At 40.4% G+C, this 21,281-nt stretch overlaps 1 long non-coding RNA gene across 2 annotated transcripts in view; it reads right to left on the bottom strand.

The window, feature by feature from the left end:
• Window positions 1–659: 659 nt before the first annotated feature.
• LOC149857241 (uncharacterized) overlaps window positions 660–21,281 on the bottom strand; it is a 21,262-nt gene continuing 640 nt past the window's right edge. Inside the window, exons 2-3 of one of the 2 annotated variants that reach the window (XR_016444096.1) lie at window positions 12,402–12,439; window positions 660–969 (exon numbers count right to left, since the gene is read on the bottom strand). This is a non-coding gene — a long non-coding RNA (uncharacterized LOC149857241). Of the gene's footprint in view, window positions 970–12,401; window positions 12,440–18,830; window positions 19,373–20,984; window positions 21,180–21,281 lie in introns of those variants that run through there. The other variant, XR_016444095.1, reaches the window with a different exon arrangement.

Below are 21,281 nucleotides of genomic sequence, written 5' to 3'. Positions count from 1 at the left end.
GTATACATTTTAGTAATGGACATAAAAACGGCAAGAAAATATTCTGCCCCCTTCCATGTACTGAAAACTATTTGTATAAAACACATAGCAGTTTTACTCTTTTCATTGCCTTAAAACCTGAGCTGTGTCCAGTGATTGACAATTCATGTAGGCCTGTGAATTATGTCATGCCCACTTCTGGGAAGAAATGGAAACCGTGTTATAAATTTCAGCCTCAGGGACAGACATGGACTGAGAACACGTAGTTAAAATAATCTGTTTTTAAAAAATGAAAAACATTTTAAAAACACTGTAAAAAAAGACCAAATGTAAAACAAAATAGAAAAGAGTTTATTGGAGTCACTGTAGTAGGAGTGTTTCAAATGTAGGTCATATGTGTTTGATTATGCTACTCAGATACTTTGATTAGGTTTGGCAAATGAAAACCTTGTCTTATTACAAGTCATTTTTACCTACTGGATTTGCATATACATATGATATCTGTTATACTAATTATATCTATTTTCACAGGTATAGACAGCTATACCCCAGAGTTGTGGCACCCATTAACAGATCAAGCAAGCCTGTGCAGCTGTGTTTTGATCAGTGGAAAGGTTTCCTGGCATCCAAGAACTGAAATCACCTTTCTGGGTATGACAAGCGCATCCAAGCATCTAGCAAGTGAAAATCAAGGGTTCTGTAAGTAAGGAACAAGACCAACTACCACAAAGAATTAAAAGTAAAATAACCTTTAATAGTTACAACTGTGCAAACATGTTTATTGCCCTCTGTTGGCATTCAGCCAGCCATCATTTGCTCTTTCTTAAAACTGATTTCTCTTCCTCTGTTATGCCCCTTTCCCCCGATCCATATTTTTTCAGGAAGCTTCTCTAGAGTTGTGGCCTCGGCTTCTCCACCCATTGGCCCACTGGCACATACTAAGAGGGCAAATCCATCCTTCTGCTGCTTCTTCTGAAACAGTGTTTAACCCTTTGTTAAAAAAGGAAGATAGTTGAGATTAGAACGTAGAGTGAGCATGTTGTCTTTTTGTTAACTTCTGAATGACACTTAAATATTCTGGTGATAGACATTTTGGAGGTATCTAGTATGACAGAGAGATGGGTATGAATTGAGGTAGTATTATTTTGACTGATTTGGGTTTAAACATCTATATTCCAAATACATCATCCACCCTCCTTTATTGTAACTGCATGCTGGACATAAACATACATGGGAGCTGCACCATTTTTCAAATGGTACAGATAGATTCCACTGAGACTGAGTTCTGAGATTCACAATGATCCAAACACTCAGATATGAACAATGAAAAGCATAACTCTCTCCCCTTAAACTCTTCCATGGGCCCAAAGTGTTTCTGACAGCCACTACTAATCCAAATATTGGTGTCCAGATTTTGCATTCCACCAAACCCAGATTTTAGCATCCAGTAGATTAGAGATCCTAAAGCCTGATGTGCAGTGCTCTTTGCTAATCCAAATCCAATGATGCAGAATATGCAAACACGTAAAAATCTAAAATTGTGGACCTGAAAATTTGGACTTTCATTTAGAGCCTGTAAATTTGAAGTTGCATTTGAAAGTCTGCGGTGTTCAGAAACTCCAGTGACTTTAGGTACAAAATTGCTGTGGTCATTCCCAAACTTGGGTTTATCTATAAAACTACTCACTGAGTTTCCAGCTACTCCTCTACCTAAGATGAGTTTCATTGGGTGTGCTAAGAACAGAGGTTTACCAAACCGTATGGAGGAGTTTTACGTTGGCTCCATCCTCACCACTTATTCGCTGCATTAAGCTTCTTTTTTCACAAACCACTGCTTCTTGGTAATGGAAAAATTCCTGTGCCATCATTAGTAGAGCCACATGCGCTGTGGAAATATTAGCCAACCACAGACCTTTACAACTTCCAATACTTTTCAATGCACCCTCTTCAGATTCCTTGAACAGCACCCTTCTCATAGAAAAAGGCTATGATAAGGGCCCAGTTCTCATATACATTACGCTCTCTGTTGGTAACACCAACAATTTATTTCATATATGCTCCTGGAGTCCTTTATATTGCTAGCCTGACATAAAGGAGACTTAATGCAAAGAAGAAATAAATGGTTTCGCTTTCCCTTTCTACTTTCTTCTTTGTTTCTTCATCAGCTAAGTTTGCTATGGATTTGGGGACTCTCCCTCTCTGAATCCTTTTCCATTTAAGGGTGCCTGCACCCTCACAGGAAGCACTGGCATAATTCTTTACATGTATCTGAGGTTAGCACATTCCTTTATTTAACTATCTCTGATCTGACTAGATCTGATCATTCCTTCATCACATTTTCACTTAACCTTTTGCCCCTAAACAGACTAAGCATCCTATCATATATCACCCAAGGGACCTTCTCCTCATCCCTTCCTCATTTCTCCAATTTAGATTCCTTACTCCACTCCTGGTAATTTGCTTGATTACTTGGAGGGAGCTGTAGGTATTCTTATAATTGCTGTTTTACTTAAAATATTGATTCCTCAGCTCCTGCCTAGTTTTAGGTTAGCCCACCTCACTGGAGGTTTCCCTGGTATAATAAGCAACCAAGAAGCCACAGAGAAGACTGGGTTCAGAGTATATACTTATATCTGACAGTAGCTCTGCAGCAGCCACAAGAGGATTCTTGGCACTTGCCTAGTTAAACTGCATGTCCAGTGTTATCTCCCCAGGCAAGGAAGATTCTGGCAATCACATAGTACTATTTCACTTGTTCTCAGTCTTTCTGACACAAAGACATTAATTCCCCCAAGTTCCTTTGGCAGATGTAAGAAGTTTTCTCTTTTTTAAAATATGATTGATAATATCTGATATTTCTTTTAACCTTTCACTGCCTCTCATGGACCAAGTGATTGTTTCCATATATGGATGATAACCTCTAACCTTCAGTACCACATCTTCCAATCACCTGCTTATTATCAAGGTAATCTGTAAAATGCTGCCAATTAATTTATGCCCTACCCAACAATTTCTATCTTGTACCATACTTGCTGCAATAAAGCCATTCTTTTAACACTCCCGTTTTAACAGCCAAAGATAGAAAGGCATTGCTCAATCCAGAAACACTGTTTTACCAAAGAAGGGTTGACAGACCTTAGGAAAGTCACTGCTCTATCAGTTCATCAGAGGGAAAGAAATACATTTTGGAAAAAGATGTGGACAGTGCAGCTTCATTGGATAACTGCAAAAAGTGGCCCAACTGAAATCCACTAATAAAAATCATCATTTTCTCCATTTCCAGTTTCTCATGAAAAGGTTGTCCAAAGAAGCACAAATATTTAAAAACAAAAAGACCTCCCAGGCTGACTTGAAACGTGTTCAAACTACACATCTCCTCCCTGCTCCCTACAACCCAGTAAATATTTCTTTGGCCCCACAAAACATTTTACTCTGAACCCAGGAAACCTCAGGTTGACCTTGGAAATAAGATTCCTTCTTTTCAAAGAAAATGTCTTAGCCATGCTACTGAAAGAATTGCAGTTTTCCAGCTAAACCATATAAAACCTTTTTTGGCAAATGGATAGATTGTGCTGTTGGGAACTAATTGTTTTCTTATTTAACAGAACATAGATTCTTTGAACTTTTTTTTCTCCTCAATGTTTACACCATGGTATAATGCTGGTAGTGATTCTAAAAAGTTTAGCATTCTTATGGGCCACATCCTCAGTGGGTATAAATCAGCATCGTTCTATTTTGGTGAAGCCACACTGGTTTATATCTGCTAAAAAATCTTGCCCCTGTATCTGTAACGATGATGAGATGTGTTCCATTCTTATTTGCTTTAGTAGCATTTGATACTACAGGACTCTTTTTGCTTACCTTGAATCCCCCACTGGGATTTTAGTATTGCATGTCTGGATTTGATTATCTTTGACACACAACTGTCAATTTGTTTTCTTCTGATGTGTTCCTCCTTTGCCAGCTGTGTTAACTCTGTTGTCCCCCCCCAAACAAAAATCTCATGCCCCTCTGGGATGTTTTGAGAACATACTTTTGAAATGTCCTTTGATGCCACCCTCTGACTGACTCGTATTCAGGTAGCTTTAGATACACTGGCACTTGTTTCAGTTATTTGTAGTAAAGTCTGAATATATGCTCAATGTGTAATATTTGAACAATAGGGCCTGAAATGCATCTTCTGATGACTTTGATGTCTGTCAACTGATGTAAAAATCCCAGTGTTCACTTCTTTCTAGTGTATTTTTTTACAATATGTCCGTAAGTTTTTTTAAAAATATACTCTACAACATATTTAGAAAACTGTTCCTTTCTTTTTTCCTAAGTAAAAACAAAAAAGAGTAGAAATGGACCATTTTTCCAGATAGACTGAGTTAACTTTTGTTGAACCAAACCCCAAATAAGCTTTCATGGACTTAAATAAAAATAGGTGTTTGTTTTGGAGTTGTCGTCGTCTTTGTTTTTCAAAATGATCTTTTGTGGTTTTGCATTAATTATACTTCCAAATGTAGCCAAACCAGAACTGTTGAAATGCTCAGATATAGGCTATTCCTTGGGTATTTCCTATTCAGGAAATCCAATCAAATCCACATGTTAATGAACCCCAATTCCTGATCAAGTCAGTGGACCTTGGTATATAAAGAGAAGTCTGCCAGATTGCAGGACCAGAATCCAGTGATAATAGATTGAGAATTACATGGAGCACAGATAAATATTCAGAACCTGAAAGGTCTAGACGTTTACTCATACCACCCTAAAACACTGAACTTTCTTAGGTTTTCTTGTTACCACCAAAAAAAAAAGGCTATTTTTTCCTGTTGTTGCATTGTTTGCATCTAAATGTAATGAGTTTTGCCTATAAATATGTTCTACCTATAACACCCATGAAGTCAACTTGCACTTGCTTTCATGAAAACTATTAAAATGGCTGTCAAATATGAGCATTACAAGACACCTGGAGCAAATCAATGCCAGCAGGATTCTAAGGTTAAGACATTCTGGCACACAGTTACAGGTCTGTGGTTGGAGTCATTCTTGAAGCAAGTGATTGCATCATTTGACTCACAGGCCAGGTAAAGTCATTACACTTTTACTGATACAAGTGATCAGAAACTGGTCTATCCCCGTAACATAATGGAGGTCTGGCACACGCAGATTGATGTAAATATAGCCGAACGTAGTCTAACCCCCCACCCCCAGTAGCAAATGTATGTTCTGTTCACTATAGCTCTAAACTATGTCACTTACAGAAAACCACGTAGCTTAGATTGATTCCATCTCACACTTTTTGAATGTCCAAACCTAACCTTAAAGACATGTATACTTCTGACCCAGGGACATCTGCAAAGTTGAGCTATAAAAAGGGGCATTGAAATGTAGCCGGTTTTCCACACTGTTACTTTTATTTTCGATTGAAAAATATTTTAAAAGGGTCTACAAATTTTAAAATTGCTTTGGCTGTAGCAGCAAAACTCATTTCACTTTTCATCTGAAATGCACTTGTAAGATCGTTCCAGACATGAAAGGCTAATCTAATAACTTCACATGCAGAAGGACATCAAACCAATGCACAAATCACACCTGCCAACACCACAATGTAGCGCCAGGGAGACTGAGCTGGTAGTGCACTCTTACACTTACCACACTCTGCCCACCTAGTGCCTTTCCCTCTCTTGCCCACTCTTTTCTGCCTGTATAGCCCCATTTTTGCATATTCCTTTGGAACTTGCATGGTTCCATATCCCGCCCCACTTTCTGCAGTTGATCTAAGCCATTTGGCCCAGCTGGGGATTCTCTAAATACTATATCTTACCTGGGCTCTTCCCTGCAGCAAACTACGATGCAAAACGCACATGGCAACACCCCATACAAGCAACAGTTGCAAATCCTTCAGTCCAGACTTGACTGCTGCTCTGGCACAGCACTCTATTAAAGTACCCTTCATTTTGGGACACAGAAGTGGATGCAAATTTTTTAATGAAAAACTAGAAATGGAGGAGAAGGAGAAGACTTTTGTCATTGGAATTTAGTTTATACACTTCCTGTGCTCAGCTTGTGCACTGGCAGGTTGTGCATCTGCAAAAACATATACTTAATTTTGTGATGGACTTTTTTTTTCTTAGGCGGGGAGGGGAATAGGCCTAAACTTCTCCATAAAATAAAGGTAATACTACTTCTTGACTTAGTATAAAGTATGTAGAAATCCTTGCTCATGCTCCATAAATGCAAAATACTTTATTTGTTTGTATGTGTGTATGAGTGTGAGGTGCACAGGGTAATGTGTTCAGCCTTCTGTTTTATTTAACACTAGAAGTAATAGGTAGGGAAAAGCAGCATAATATGCTGAAATATAGGTTATTGTTGTGCTTGAGTCTGATACAATTAACACTCTTTGGGGGAGTGGGGGCAGCTTTGGAAAAGTTTCTCTTTCCAGACTATGTGCATTTTATGTTTGAGCCTTAGAGCTGATTCTGTCTTTCCTAAGTTATAAACCCTTATGTATGTACCATAAAGATGTCCACCTAATGCACAGAAAAACAGATTAATTGATCACAGCAATATATTCTTATCCACTGAATAAGAGCATTCCACACATTGTTTCTTGTTTTGTTTTCTGGCTTGTAAATCTTCATTGTAGGATACAAATGAAAATGACCCAAATATGTATTATTTATGAATAGGACTCTCAGATATTATGCTTTAGATTGATTGTGTTAGACAGGATATAGCAGAAGCACAATAAGTCAATGAAAAATAAAAAGCAGCAAAAATGTTTCATGCTAAAAATGTAGTTCCAGTGACACCTCTTATATAAAGGACATTTCCAACACATTGACATTTATATTTATCATGACTGTGTGCATGATTTACAGTTGTCTGAGGTGCTGAATATCAGGAATATCTATGCACATACACACCCCTTTTGAATGATGGTAAGTCATAGACTTCTGCATTGCCCCTTATGCAGCAGGCTTTTTCTACCCTTTTTATTTTTCTTCTCTAGCTTCAGGGAGGCAAGGGAAGCAGTAGATCAATAGGATGTCTTGACTGAAGTTGCCTGCAGCAGTTCCATTTCTCAGACTGGACACTGATGCTAACTATCAATAGCAATAAGAGGCTGTCTCAGACAGAATTAAGGCTCTTTCTTCTGCATGGCTGTCTGGTGCTTACTGATAAACATCTTGTGCACAGGATTGCAACAAATAAACCATTTCAAGTGTGCAAACTAGCCACTGTCATGCTTTATATTGATACTTGCTTTGGGAGTTAAGGGGTCACAGTTATTTTCTTTTAGCTAATTGGTACATGTTAGAGAACAGCGTGCAGATGGATGGTTGTACGAAGGCATAATGTTCTAAAATGCACAAAGGCTGTTGATGAAATCCTATGCACTCTTAAAGAAACTCTGAGATGGTAACAGCCACACATACCAACTTCATGTTAAACTACTGAAGAGAAGCTATGACCAATGTTAACCCTTTAGTAACTGTTCATATTAAAAACAATCTGGCTGTAAACAGGTGTCTCATTTGAGGTGGTACTGATTTAACCTCGATCAAAACACAGTAGCACTACCATTTACACACATAGCCCTTCCAAGTTGCCTCTGCCAGGGAAAGCATACAGTCTGACAGGCTTGAATGAGCCAATTCACTTACAGAGGTACACAGCATTGTGGGGAGAGGGAGGGAAGCGTTAGCACATTTTATCTCACATTCTTCATAGGTACATAAAGTGGGACAATGAACTGTAGGATCCCAGGACAAAGGGTCTCTCCTTTTGTCCTGTTGAGAAATGTGATATCTGTTTTACACCCTGTGCTTAATATTAGACATTTTCTGCCAGACTATTTCATTTGAGCTATTTGACTATTTGTTTTCTCCACTCTGCCTTCTTAAATTTGATCTATAAACATGAGCTAATAAGGGCCTCATCTCAGGGTCCTTACTCCGTGGGAGTTCTGAGTAAGGACTACAAAATTAACTCTTCATATACCTCACAAACACCATTAAACATTAAAATGTGCTAGACTAGAATCTCACCTGGCAGAAATCATTATAGCTCAATTGAAGACAGTTATTAAACAGCAAGGCCAACTCATGTCATCGGAGGATCTGGCCTTCTAAACTGAATTATTTGCTGACTGCAAATCAACAGAAGATGCTCAGCTGGCATAAATCAATTTTATGCCTAACTCCTATGGAGGGGTGATAGTTTATACTAAAAAAGGATTTGGCTCAGATCCACCTCTGTATCAAATACAATGGTTACTTGAATCTATCAGACTGTGAGGTTTGCTTTCTTAAGAAAAGTGCAATCACTTTAGCTGAGGCTCAGTCCAATCCAAAGAAAATGTTTAAGTAATGTCGCTCTCTCTTTTGTAATCATGTTCTATGCAGTTCACCAAACTGTGATGTTTTTATCATGTGAGATTAGTTTACAGATAGTTATGATGTTGCTGAATTCTAAATGAAGATGGTTGATGCTAAAGTAAACCAGTGTTTCCAGGATTTCATGGTAAGGGATCCCAGCCCTGAACAACTCTATTAAAAATATTTACATTAGAAGACTCCTGAATACATATATCTACACATACGTGTATATACTTTGGAGGAAGTTATGGAAGAAGTTAGGAAACACAATAAAAAATAGCTACAGATCATAGACTAGTCATTGACTAATTGTCATTTTCAGGTTTTTTTAATAGCCAGATCATATCCTCTAGAAGCAGCATGAGTTAATGTTTGAGCAGTGCTTTGAAGTATTATCCCTAGCACAGAATATATACATTTTATGCTAATAGACAAAGCACGCAATATATTCAAGTTAGGAGAAGCTGGAATTTCAAAACCAGCTTGGCTCTTCTTTTTATTACTTTCCAGCTGAAAAGCTAGAGTTAAACTAATTCATTCTGTAAACATTCGGATCATGCATGTACAGTACTTGCACAAGTTGATATAGGACAATCTGACTGTTGCAAGTTTAGAAGCCAGGCAAAAACAATTGCTTAATCTCATGCAGTAGTAAGGGGCTGATCTTAAAAGTTCTCATTCAGGAAAAGTTCCCTCTTAAGTCCATGGGAGTTTGGGTTCAGAAGATTTGTGGACGAGGTTCTAAATTGTTTTGGTCTTAGGCAATAGCTCCCCCATACCTTTACAGTTTACTTTCAACAAATATTTATACAGCTCAGGGAGACTGCTAGAGCTTGCACATTTGAACACAAATATTAGACCACAACCTCAGCTAGATTGACATAGCTCCATTGAATTCAGTGGAGCTTCACTGATTTACAACAGTTGGACTCTTGACTCTTTCTATCAGCATACATCCCAACACATAACCATGTCTGATACAGTCTTTTTCAGAGGAGAATTGGGTATGTTTTAATAAATAAAAAAGAAAGATTAAGAAATTAGTTCAATTAAAACTTGTTTCCTAGGTAGTTTTTCCCCAGTTAAGAACATCCTCTTTAAAAAAAAATGAAAGGTTGACCATAGGCCTGCTCTAGACTCTGATTGGGCAACACTCCAGTATAGTGCTTTGTTGAACTGGGGCCATGATTCTCAAAGCTATTTTTAAAAGGGCGGGGGGGCATAATTATCTCTTTTGTTAATTTTTTTTATTGAATCCGGGTTTACTGTTCCCAGTGCCAAGTTTCTCTTATGCCTGTATATTAACAACAGTCTTACTAGGATATAAGCATATGGCCCTGAATTATAATATTTGTTGTCTAGTGTTACTAACCCAGCATTCTTTTAGAAGATATGAAGCATTCATTTTCTCTCCAAATTATTCAAGACAGGAAACATTAGGAAAGCATTTTTAAGTGTGTAAGTGACTCAAAGCTAGAGACAGACAGAGAAATGGATTACATTACATATTTTCTACACAAACATGGGGATTAATTTAAATTATTCCCCTAAATCAAAATAACTAGAGCTTTTGGCAGCCTTTGAAGTTTAATGAATGTTTATCCTTGCCATCAAGCATAGGTTTTGGGACACCCTGCAGGACCACTAAAGCAAAATGATCTAAAGCTGTTTATATAAAATGGGACAACACAAAGATATTTGTATTAAAATTAAAAAGAAAATGCAGGTATTAAAATATGTTGGTTAATTTTTAAGTGAATTAAAACAAAGTTACAGAATGGTTACTATTGTGGTACTATCTATATGGATAGATTAGAACCTGTAGGTTAAATAAAGTTCTGATCATTTTAACAGTAGACTTGATATAGAACAGGTCTCCTCTATGCTATATACAGTCTCCTAAGGCTGGTTTTGTATTCTTTTAGAGATGCATAAAAGCTGATTTTGCGCTCTCATCTTTCAGAGTATATTTGGAATTCCTTTTAAATGATTCTTATCAAACATGACAAGAAGTACCTATTACTTAGAGACATTCAGATGTGTGTTTTCTCTGGGAGAAAATTAAATCATACCACTGGGTGTAATAGACCAGACACTGGATTTCCAAATAAACCTGATTTCTTTCACTATTAATATTAAAAACCCTGTACTGCTGAAATTTTACATAAATATAAAAATAGCTGATTTCAGATCAACATACTTAAATTAAAAATGGGTAATATTTTCAGATAGGTTAATCTTTTGAAAAGTCAGCTATAAAAATACTCGGATTTTTCCAATGGCTATTACACACACACACACACACACGTGTGCACTTTGAAAATTGGATATTTTTTATATCTATCTGGCATTCACAGCATGTCTTGCCGTTAAATTGCCACCTTAGAGTCCTTTTTTTAATTTCATTGAAAATGCATATTAAATCAAAGTGACAGACACATGCAATGTAAAGTGTCTGTCAACAATTAGATTCCCATTTGGAAGTTTGTTAAGCATAACAATTTGAAATGAATTTAGACTGAGAAGGAAAGTTTTAGCCCGCAATGCTGCAGTTTTGTACAAAGCAACCCCCAATCTTTGATCCATTTCAAAGTGAAATAAAATGCCATAAATACAACAATTACGACCCCTAATGCAGCTGATCCCAAATTTGTCTGGACTTCTATTTCTTCCCATAATTAAATAGATATTAAACCAATCTTTTTATTTGAAACAAGAAAATAAGATAAAACCATGCAACTAATGTAGTCTCATTAAAATTGTATTAACACATCATTTACATAGAACCTAGGGCACGGCATACTGCAACTACTCAGTAAGTTTATGAGTGCAATGTAAGTGTAAAGTGCTGTTGTTGTTGTTGTTGTTGTTGTTATTGGGCCAGATCAGATCCCCATGCAGTTACACCCCTGCAGGAAACCTCTTGAGAAAAACTGCACAAAATATTCCCTGTATTCTTCTATCATGGGGACAGGAGTTTGGCTCACAAATCACGCAGACACCTGAGATCACAGGGACCCAAAAAGGAAATAGGACCATCTGCACAGAAGCCCTGTACCTCCAAGGCAGCTTTGGTCCTGATCTAAGCAACATGGCCCTACTTCTGGGAACTGGTGTGACCACAGCTGGTCCCATGGTTGCCAGTGAATCAGTGGAGAAATCTTTATGGTACAGAAAAGCCAAGGGAATGAAATATGCTTCCTGGAAATGTGATAGCCCCAAAGTGGTATTATATTTCTGGGAGAATTTTAGCTAAACTCAAGAGGACAATATTAGGCACATATCCCTCTCCACTTCCATTCCTCCCCCCCACCTCCCCCCACCCCATCTTGGATCCTTGAGGTCCAAGGAAAAGGAATGCCATCTGGGAAGCTGCTGCCCCCCTTTCTTCATTGGGAGAAGACAAGCTCCACACAGTAAAAATATGCTTCAGAGAGAGGCCCAATGTGATACATGATCGTGTTTCTATGCATGTAGTGCTTTGAAATCTCACATATAAATAAAACTGGTACATTTTAAAGACAGGCTTGGGCTGCAAAGTCAGGACCCAGATCCAGATACTCCCAGATTTCTGGTCTTTTGGGGTCCAGGGTTGCATGCATGCCCAGCTCTATTATTTATTGGATACAGTAAAAACACTTAACATATTGCCTGTCAGAAAATGGACACATTAGCATTATTTTTAATGTTATAATGTTTTTATTTCCAAGGAATATTCCTCTAATACTATATTTCTAAACTTAAATTGTTATAGTCTTTGAGCTAGATTCTAGTACTACAGTGCATCCTCTGTTGTGATACATGATTCCTTTAAACAGATACAATTCCAGTACTCATAATCTTGTGTACAATTCTTCCAGATTACGTTCTGGTTGCTTCTATGCACTCCAGTTATGACCTTGATAGGAGTTTTACCCAAAAGAGACATGCTATATTATCTTCTTGATTTCTCATAGTGCTCCAAAACAGATAAAAATAACTATTCCATCACAAGTGAATGCCCATTGACAGCTAATAATATTACTTTTTACTTTTTTATCTAGTACTTACATCTTCTTTGAATAATCTCTCTGAAGAGCCAGGATTACCTGTGATTAAAAGATTTAAACAGGTGCATTAAGGGACAGTATACATAGAATACGATGGTCGTTTTGTTTAGAGGCAATGAACTGTTTCCCAGATACGTGAACCACTGAACAAAGTCCTGCAGTCTTCTGTGAATAGGCAGGCAGTATCAGCTCCAGAATTTTTTGCTGTAGGCAAATTGTTAAATGTAGGCCCCTTACAATGCAAAGTCACTAGCACAGGAAAGTGTTACTAAACATTTTGTAGTCCTAGATGGTGGTGATGGTAATGCTGGCTCTGAATGTACAGTTACCTAACTCTTGCCTATTAGGCTCACATTCATTTCACTTTATACCTTTGCACAATTTGCCTAATTGCTTCTGCCCAGTGTGACTATCACTGAGAGCAGTCAGGTCTCATCCTATTCTGAGTAATTTTTTCAGTTGGTGCAAAGAAGTAGCAGTCCTGGATGCCCTAAGAGAGAGTAACTCTGGGAGAAACTGGATATTATTATGAAAATGTTCTAAGACTGAAAGCAGGGAATAGATAAATGACTATTCCCTGATTATGCAGTTTGCACAAAACAAGTAAGTAATTGTGCCAGATTTCAGAGGATACACGAGGTAAAACAAATGAAACAAACAGTCTTGATACAGGTCTACTGAATTCAACAAAGTTGTAAAAAGAATGCATCTGTCCCAGTACTTCTAAAATCATAATTTTAAAATGTTTTGCTCACATAGGTTCTGCCTCAGCACAGAACCCTTCCTTATCTTTTGTATTCAAACCACTCTATTTAATAAGACAGCTCTGCGCATGTCCTTTTACAGCACCTGGTGAAGTAAGCTCAGGATGACAAAAGCTTCTGCATCGCTGGTTTAGTTAGTCTATAACATGCATCTCTACCGTGCCTTCTACCTGACTTCAGACTAACTACTGCTTCAGTGCAATATAAAGCCCCAGGGTACCTACAACTGCAAGAGACAAGACAAAACTAGCATGTTTTAAAGACATATGAACCCCTTTGAAGCCTAGTATTTTTGGTTAAGAAATTTTATATTTAAAATAAATAGACCTGATGCAGATTATGTAAGCACTAACTATCGTCTCCAGGGAGGTTTCTACACCTTCTACATTTCAAAGGTTCACTCTGTTCATATATATCTGATACTGGTTCTGAACTGCCACTGCTCACACAGCGTAGGACTTTGCTTGTAGACAGTGAAATTCAGCTCTGCGTAGAGGATTGAAACAAGTTCCACTTAAGTATCACATAAACCCTGTGCTTGCAGCACAGAAAGGAATTTAGGTATGAAGAGAATAGGTTTGAATCTTCAGACTGCAAACTTCAGAGTGTAAAAAATGTATATATTTGCAAACCTTTATACATTGTTATTGTAAACATTACAGGTGATATTAGCACTGGTTTTGAGCACACGTTTTCTAAAGGTATTATATATATGACCTATATGAATTGCATATATAGGCTTGAAGACTCAAGCCTTAAAGCCTAGCCTGAGATGTGTACAAATCTCACTGAAGTAATAGGAATTAGTTTCATTGACCTCAGGGGATTTTGAATCATGCCTGAGGCTCTTACTCAGGAAGTAAGAAAGATTATTGGGGCCATAATGATAGGCTGGGACTGGGCCCAGATGATCCTGATCAACCCACAGTGACATTAGGGTGAACCAGTTAGACCTAACATAATTGTTAGACCAAATTCTGACCAGCAAGTTTTTAAAAAGAAAATTTGGATTTAAATGTAAGGAGGGTCAAGGCATTGTGCATGGTGCATGATGAGGAGAAAGGTGAATGCAAGGCTTGGAAAAGAGCCTTGATTCATGTGTGTAGTTTCAAGTCCCCTATAGGGGATATGAAGGGCTACAACCAACCTTTAAGGGGTTGGAGGTGAGTTCCATTGTCTTCTGAGACAGACGAGGTTATTTGGGTAAATATGGTATGTTCTGTTAGATGAACTGAAAAGTTGGAAAAATATTATTTGCAAGCTTTTGGGCACAGACACCCTTCTTCAAGCATAGGGAGAGTCTGATGATGTTTTCTCTAGGGTTGATTATGGCTACAACCACAGTATTGCCATCTCTTTTGATTTTTGGCATTGTTACTAAAGTCTACGCTTCAGGCATGTGAAAAACTTAGCTCCGTCTTGTATATATTTTCATAGTTATACAAGAAAGATCTACGTTTTTCACATTCCTGAAGTGCAGACTTTAAGAACAATGCCAAAAATCATGAGAGTTGGCAATACTACAACCAACACCCCCGAAACATGGAACATGGACTGAAGGACTTCCATGCATAGTCTTGTTGCTTGGGCTGTCTTCTGGGAAGGGTGAATTTCAATATCCTTCTGGTAACTATAATTTCTAGTTGTATTAAATGTCATTCGGAATGGTGTGTATAGCATTGGTTAGTCACTGTGGTGTTGACTCTTCCTTGTTTCCAGCTGCTGAACTGTTTCAAAAGACAGTTACAAATATGCTCTGTAGCTTTCTAGTGTTACTTTTCCATGTAGGCAGTTACTGTAGTTGCTGGATGCATATCACATAATAAAAAATGAAAGGAGAGATCATCTGCAAAATTGTGAATGGGAAAGCTGGTGGTTCCACATCTCTTGCTCAAGTTGTGCCCTGCATGTGTGCTACAGGGAATATCTTGCAAATTCATAAGAGACCATGTTTACACAAAACCATCCAAATTTTACTCTGAGCCACACCAGGCCAACATCACTGACAGGACTGGGCTGAGCTGAGTGCATAATTTGGATCATGAAGGCTGTACTTAATTTAGTGTTGGGAAGTAAAGCATTATTCACGTTTATTTTATTGCTACTAAACCAACTTTTTTTGCTGATACAAATAGTAGCACAACTATCACATTGTAAACACCAAGCATTAAGTTACTGCACTTTAATATTATGCAAATAAATTTTATGTACTTACAAAGTACTTGCACTGTATTTGATACAACTTCTTAAAAAGTGTTAGGAAAATGAGTTAGGTTGTCAGGTTTATTTCATCAGTCATGAACTTTGTAACTACCTCAGTCGACTTCTCTTCGTGTTTGAGACATTTATCCTACAGTACGTCTAGAGTCACTAAACTAAAATGCAGCATCAAAATGGAAATAGTAAATGTGCACTCCTGGTAAATAGAAATTGGGAGGGAAAAGAACAGCTATCATTTTGTCACAAGTCTCACCTTATGCTAGATGATTTGCTTATAGGAACTCATCTATTAATGGGCAATTGCCACCCAAAATTGTGGCCTTGTGTTTTTAGTTAGACAGATTAGAGAAAATATGGGAAATTTGTTTCAAAACCAATCAAATCCCCAAGGAAAAAATAACAAACTAGATTTCTTCTCACTCATGCATGGAATGCCATATCCCTTACCTCAACCATCTTTTTTCACTTGTGATTAGCTCTCACATATTTTTACTTTCTGTGTATTCTATTAAATAGTTGTGATTAAAAGGGTGGGGGTTATTAAGAAAAAGAAAAGAAAATCCTAACTAAGGCTTTCATCATTATGGGGCTAGGCTGAATGTGCTCTGAAAAACGGAGGTTTCCTCATAATAGGAAGGCACTGTTTTAAAGAAGGATGTCTGGGGGCACTCTTAGCTAATAGCCACCTCATAAACCAGTATCAGGATTAATTTCACAGTTATTTTCTTGATCTGTACATATTTGTGTCATGCTTTTTTATTTCATACAAAGTTACTTTTGTGATGTGACACAGCCCATGAAAGCTGAATACGTCTTTGACTTCCAATGTGGGTTTTCAACCAGTTTATATACGGTTGGAGAATTCTGTCACTTCATTTCTGAACTTCTGTGTTTCTGCTGGAGGTACATTGTGGCTTTATGTGGCTTTGATACACAAATTAAATTGAGATATAAGGGGATGTGGCTTGTGAAAAAAATATCCCTTCTGGCATCAAAGAAAATTCTGTTCTCTATAGACTCCCTACTAATTCTGTCCATACATTACAGTGACCACTGAATAACAAACTGTTTCAGGACGATTGTGGACCTAAACTAACTACCTGAAATATCCTTTACTTCATCACAGCTTACTTAGACAATATTTCATTAACCTAAAATATATTGTATTAGGGAATATAGTCACACCTTTGCCATCAATAATCATAATAATGTGAAAATTAAAGATTGAATAAAAATGTATTTATAGTCCAAAAAGTCCAAGATTCTGTTCCTAACATAGAAATTAAGACATAATATTGCACATAGATATTCTAGAGATGATAGAAGGATGTTGAGGGGTGTGTTTTAATTGACACAATTATTTTTTAATACAAAAATTTAGAAATACCAAAGAAAAATATATGAAACTCCTTTGACATTTCATTTGTGTTCCTGTAAATGTATTTCTCCTTTGTTTCTTTATGAATTCAACATAGGAAAATGTGTATATGCAATTAAATTGAACATTACTGATGAAGGAGTGAAACAGTCTAAGCATTTTTATTTTCCTCACTTTTTTACCATCTTATGGGGAACGACTATTTTCCATCTAGCTTGTTTACTTAGTGATTTATATATCTAAATTGACAGAGTCCTTCAGAAACATTTATGTTAAATTTGAAACAAACATATTTAATGCTTGTGTTGTAATAAAACAGCTAAAAGAACAGATTAAAAAGATATGCACAGAGGGTCTGATTGATTGAGGGATTGATTTTACTACTTCTCCCGTAGGTGGGGAGTGATGGCTGTAAATCTCTTGATAATCATTTCAGAAGCACCTTCATCAATAAACTCAAAAGGGACAGCTATGTGTAAAAATTTGCTGGCCATCAGGTCAAACAAAAGGCAGCAAATGTGTAAAGAAAGAATTAAATTAAATAATTCCACCTTGGCCCGTTATGGCATTAGTCATTTTCACCTCTCTTATCTTCGGGGAGGAAAAAACCCCCCATCATTGTGGTGCTGTTAGATTTGGTTTTATTTTGTTTTTGTTTGTTTTCTTTTGCCTTTAGCTCAACCCGTATTGCTTACGATTCAATTATGTGGCTAAAAGCTTGTGTTTGAGAGCAATGATCAATTATTAGTTGTCAGTAATAATGGAGAAGGATTCAATTCTGGCTGCCTTTTTTTTTTCCTAAGGAAAGATCATTAGAAAATAAATCAAAAAAAAGGGGGGGGGGGAAGAGGGGGAATAGTCTGACAGCATTGCCCACAAAGTAGTCATACCTAAACCCACACTCTCACAGAGCTCGGAAGGTCCATATTGAATAGCGTGATGCAGGCTATTGATGATAAAACAATCATCGGATAGTTGGTTGTTCCTTGCTGCCCTGGATAGCTGCGCCCCAGGACTGTCTCAAAAGTTTATTACATATCGGAGCACAAAGCCAAGTTCCCATCTGACTGCAGCATCTGGAAGCCCCTAATTGCACACATTGCTAAAATACATGTAGCCAGTCCGAGCTGAAGAGCGGCTTGGTATTAGCAGTGCAGAGGTCAAATGTAGCAATATTTAAGAACTGGTTTGGACAATACCTTTCCTAGGAAAAATCATAATAAAGGCAAACAAGAGCAAGGCAGCATTTAAAAGTAGGTATTTTGCAGTCTGAAAATGTGAATGTTTTAATTACCCCGCGAGGGCGTTTCCTTTAAACGGCTTTAATTTTGGTGCAGAAACAATGTTCAACAATAACAATTTTCCCAGGTTAGAGGTTGATTGTTCGGGGTTAGCTCTGGGAAGAGAGCGATCTGGAGCTAAGCAAATTCCGCCTTAAAAGCTGCACCAGAGGTGAACATTTGCAGAAAATATGAAATCAATTGGATTTTCTCCCAAATCATTATTAACGACGCATCATACCTATATGGGGATTGTGTAGCTTTTAACCCCCGAGTGCTAAGGTTGGGCTGTCTGCTCGCAAACCTTAATAACAATAATCCAGTCTGGAGTGTTGCATCTCATTGAAATCGTCTCTCACCCGAATGAACTGCAAATTATCCCCTGTTTACAATCTCTCTTCAGTGCTCATCTCAATGAACTGGAGATCGATTCCCCCCACCACGCTTGTCTTCCAACCAGGCTCGGATTTGCATTGAGGGACTTTATAGATCCTACCACCCCCGTCTACAAAATAAATAAATAAATAAATAATAATAACGCCACCGAAAGAAATCTCCAAGGTATGTGGGGGGGGGGGGAGAAAAATCTGTCACTGTCATTTGAAGCTTCAAAAGGGGGGAGCAGTGTAAAAACAAGATCACTGTATTTACGTTTGTGAATACTCACAACTTGTGTTGGAGACAATGACACGTAATTGATGTATTGCCATCAACAACAATAAAGACCAATTCTTCTCTCTCCCCGCAAACAGCGCTCCCCCCTCGCCCCCACCCCTCCGGCCCCCAGCAAAGGGGAGGAAAACAAACAATAAATAATCAACCGCGCTCCGATTAAACCCTGGGAGACAGCCTGGGATATTTGATTTTGATCCTGGCGAGGGAGCAGAGAAACGAAAAATAAAAGTTATCAAACTGAATCTCTTCGGAAGAATTTGCTTTTCTCCAAACCATTGTTTTTATTTTATTTTATTTAATGAACAAGTTCCGGCTTTGATACGTACCAAACTGACTGCACAGCGCATAGGGGGGAATTGATGCTAAAACACCTCAATCCACAAATATGGAATGAAGTGGGACATGGGAATAATTTTCAGGCAGGGGTTAGGGGAAGGGGCAGCGGGGATCGGACAGAGGAGCTGATGGAGTTGGAAATAGGGAGGCGGGAGGGACGTGCAAGTGGAGGCGCGTGTGCGGGGCGCCCGCCCGCGCGGGCATGTGCGGCGCCGGGGAGCTGCGAAGTTTCCGTCCGGGTGGATTCGGTTCTTCCCCGGGTGCGCGAGGGAGGAGGCGGACCCCGGCACGGAGTAGATCCATCTCTGCCCAAAGAGCTCTTTAAATATTCAGTGAAAAATAATGTCATGTGAAGTACCACCTATAGCAACATTATTATCTTCATTCTTCAACATCATCCCCGCTGATAGCTTCGTTTGTCTTTTTATCAAAATCTACTGGACCCAACACGGCTGGGGGGGGGGGGGAGCATCCTATACGTGAAAGCAAAGCAGTGGCCACTTTGCCAGACCTGACTAGATATTTGGAAGGCACTTGGTCCTTGGTTGATTTGGGGGGGGGGGGTTGTTGTTGTTTTTGCGCGGGGGGGAGGGGGTCTGCTGCTTTTTCAGTGATCTTGGCAGCCCCTTTCAAGTCTAGTCCCTTTGCTTGTCAGGACAAGAAAACCCGAGCGAGGCGGTTCCTCGACTGGAGCGGTTCTGTCTCTCGCTCTCCTCCTCTCTCGCTCTCCAGGTTTTGCCGGCTCATTTGAAATTGAAATGAGTTGTATGTGAGATCAGCCTCTTGCTTTTCCAGGGACTTTGTTAATATTAATACGGGGGAAAGGAGCAGTTTCTCTTGCTGAGTAAATAATCCGGGGGGGGGGGTGGATGGGCCAGGGCGAGGGGAGAGGCAGTGGCTGGAGCCGCGGAGCGCTCTTCTGCGCTCTCCGCTTCTGCCCGGCAACTTCTGTCGCGCGCGGACTGCGGGGCCGGGCCGGGCCGGGCCGGGCGGGGAGGAGGCCGTGCACAGCCGTCCCCGCCAGTCCGGGCTCGCGAGTGCCCCGGAGCCGCCCCCGTCGCTGTCCGCGCTGTGAAGGGGGTGGCACTCGTGGCAGCGCGTGTCCCTCGTGGCCGGGAAGCGGCGCGGACTTGGCCCGCGGGCGGCAGGAGCTCGGGCGCGCTGTCCCGGGCCGCCCCGCGGGCAGCTCCCGCAGCCGGGCCGGGGCTGGCCGGGGGCAGTGCTGCGCCCCGCGCCGCGGACCGGGTGTCGCCGTCCCGCTCCCCACCACCTGGAGTCTGTCTGCTGCAGGGAGCGGGGTCCGCACCGGGCGGGCCAGGGGGGGGGGGTGAGCGCCGCCAAGGAAAGCAGAAGTGAGCTGTGACTTGGCCCGGGGAGAGAGGAGGAGGAGGAGGAGGAGGAGGAGAAGCTGCGCGGAAACGTGTAAAGTCGGCCGCAGCCCCCGCCCCGCGGTCCCCGCGCGGAGCCCGGCCGAGAGCTCCGGGGAGATGAGTCGCTTCGTTTCCGCCTCCCCCGGAGATTGACTCCGGCCCCAGCCAACCCGGGCCGCGGCGGGGGGAGGAGCCCGCGCCCCGCCTTATCAGCCTGGCCCCGCGGCTCCCAAAAACTTTGCAGTAATTGTCCTGGGAATGCGCGCGAGGTAAAGCGGCGGCCCGTCCTCCGCGCCGCGCCGCGCCGCGATCTGTGCCGGGCCGGGGGCAGGGGCAGGGGCAGGGGCAGGCGAGAGGCAGCGCGGGGGCGGCAGGGGGGTGGGGGGAGGATCTTTATTTGCAAAGCGCCCAGAAAAACTTTTTGCAGCTGCAGCAGCAGGGCTGGGAATAATGCAGTCGCAGGCAGAGGCGGGGACACTGGGATCTAGCTGGGCAAGGTACAATTTATGCCTGGGAAACGTGAACATAACAGTTGAAGAGAAGAAAAAAAAAAAAGCTCACCAGAAAATACCACTGAAAAGTTTCCCCCCCCCTCCCCCCACCGCTTCCCGGGCGGCAGGAGGGGAGCGGTGACTTCCCAACGCCCGGGAGAGGTGCTCCGCGCCGCGCCGGGGCTGCTCCGGGCTCTCGCCGGGGTCGGGATGTTTCTCTTCCCCGATCCCTTGTTGGTTCCCCGTGCGGACACTTCTCGTTGCCCTTTTGCAGAAAGAAAAATGGGGAGAGCCCGGGACAGCAGCGAGCGGCCGGGCCGGAGGGCGGGGGGGAGACACATTCCTATAGTAACAGGGATGGCGTGAT

Source organism: Crocodylus siamensis, chromosome 9 (genome assembly GCF_052110815.1).
Source record: "Crocodylus siamensis isolate JL-2025a chromosome 9, ASM5211081v1, whole genome shotgun sequence".
Classification (NCBI taxonomy): domain Eukaryota; kingdom Metazoa; phylum Chordata; order Crocodylia; family Crocodylidae; genus Crocodylus; species Crocodylus siamensis.
This window is presented reverse-complemented; position numbering and strand designations above follow the sequence as displayed.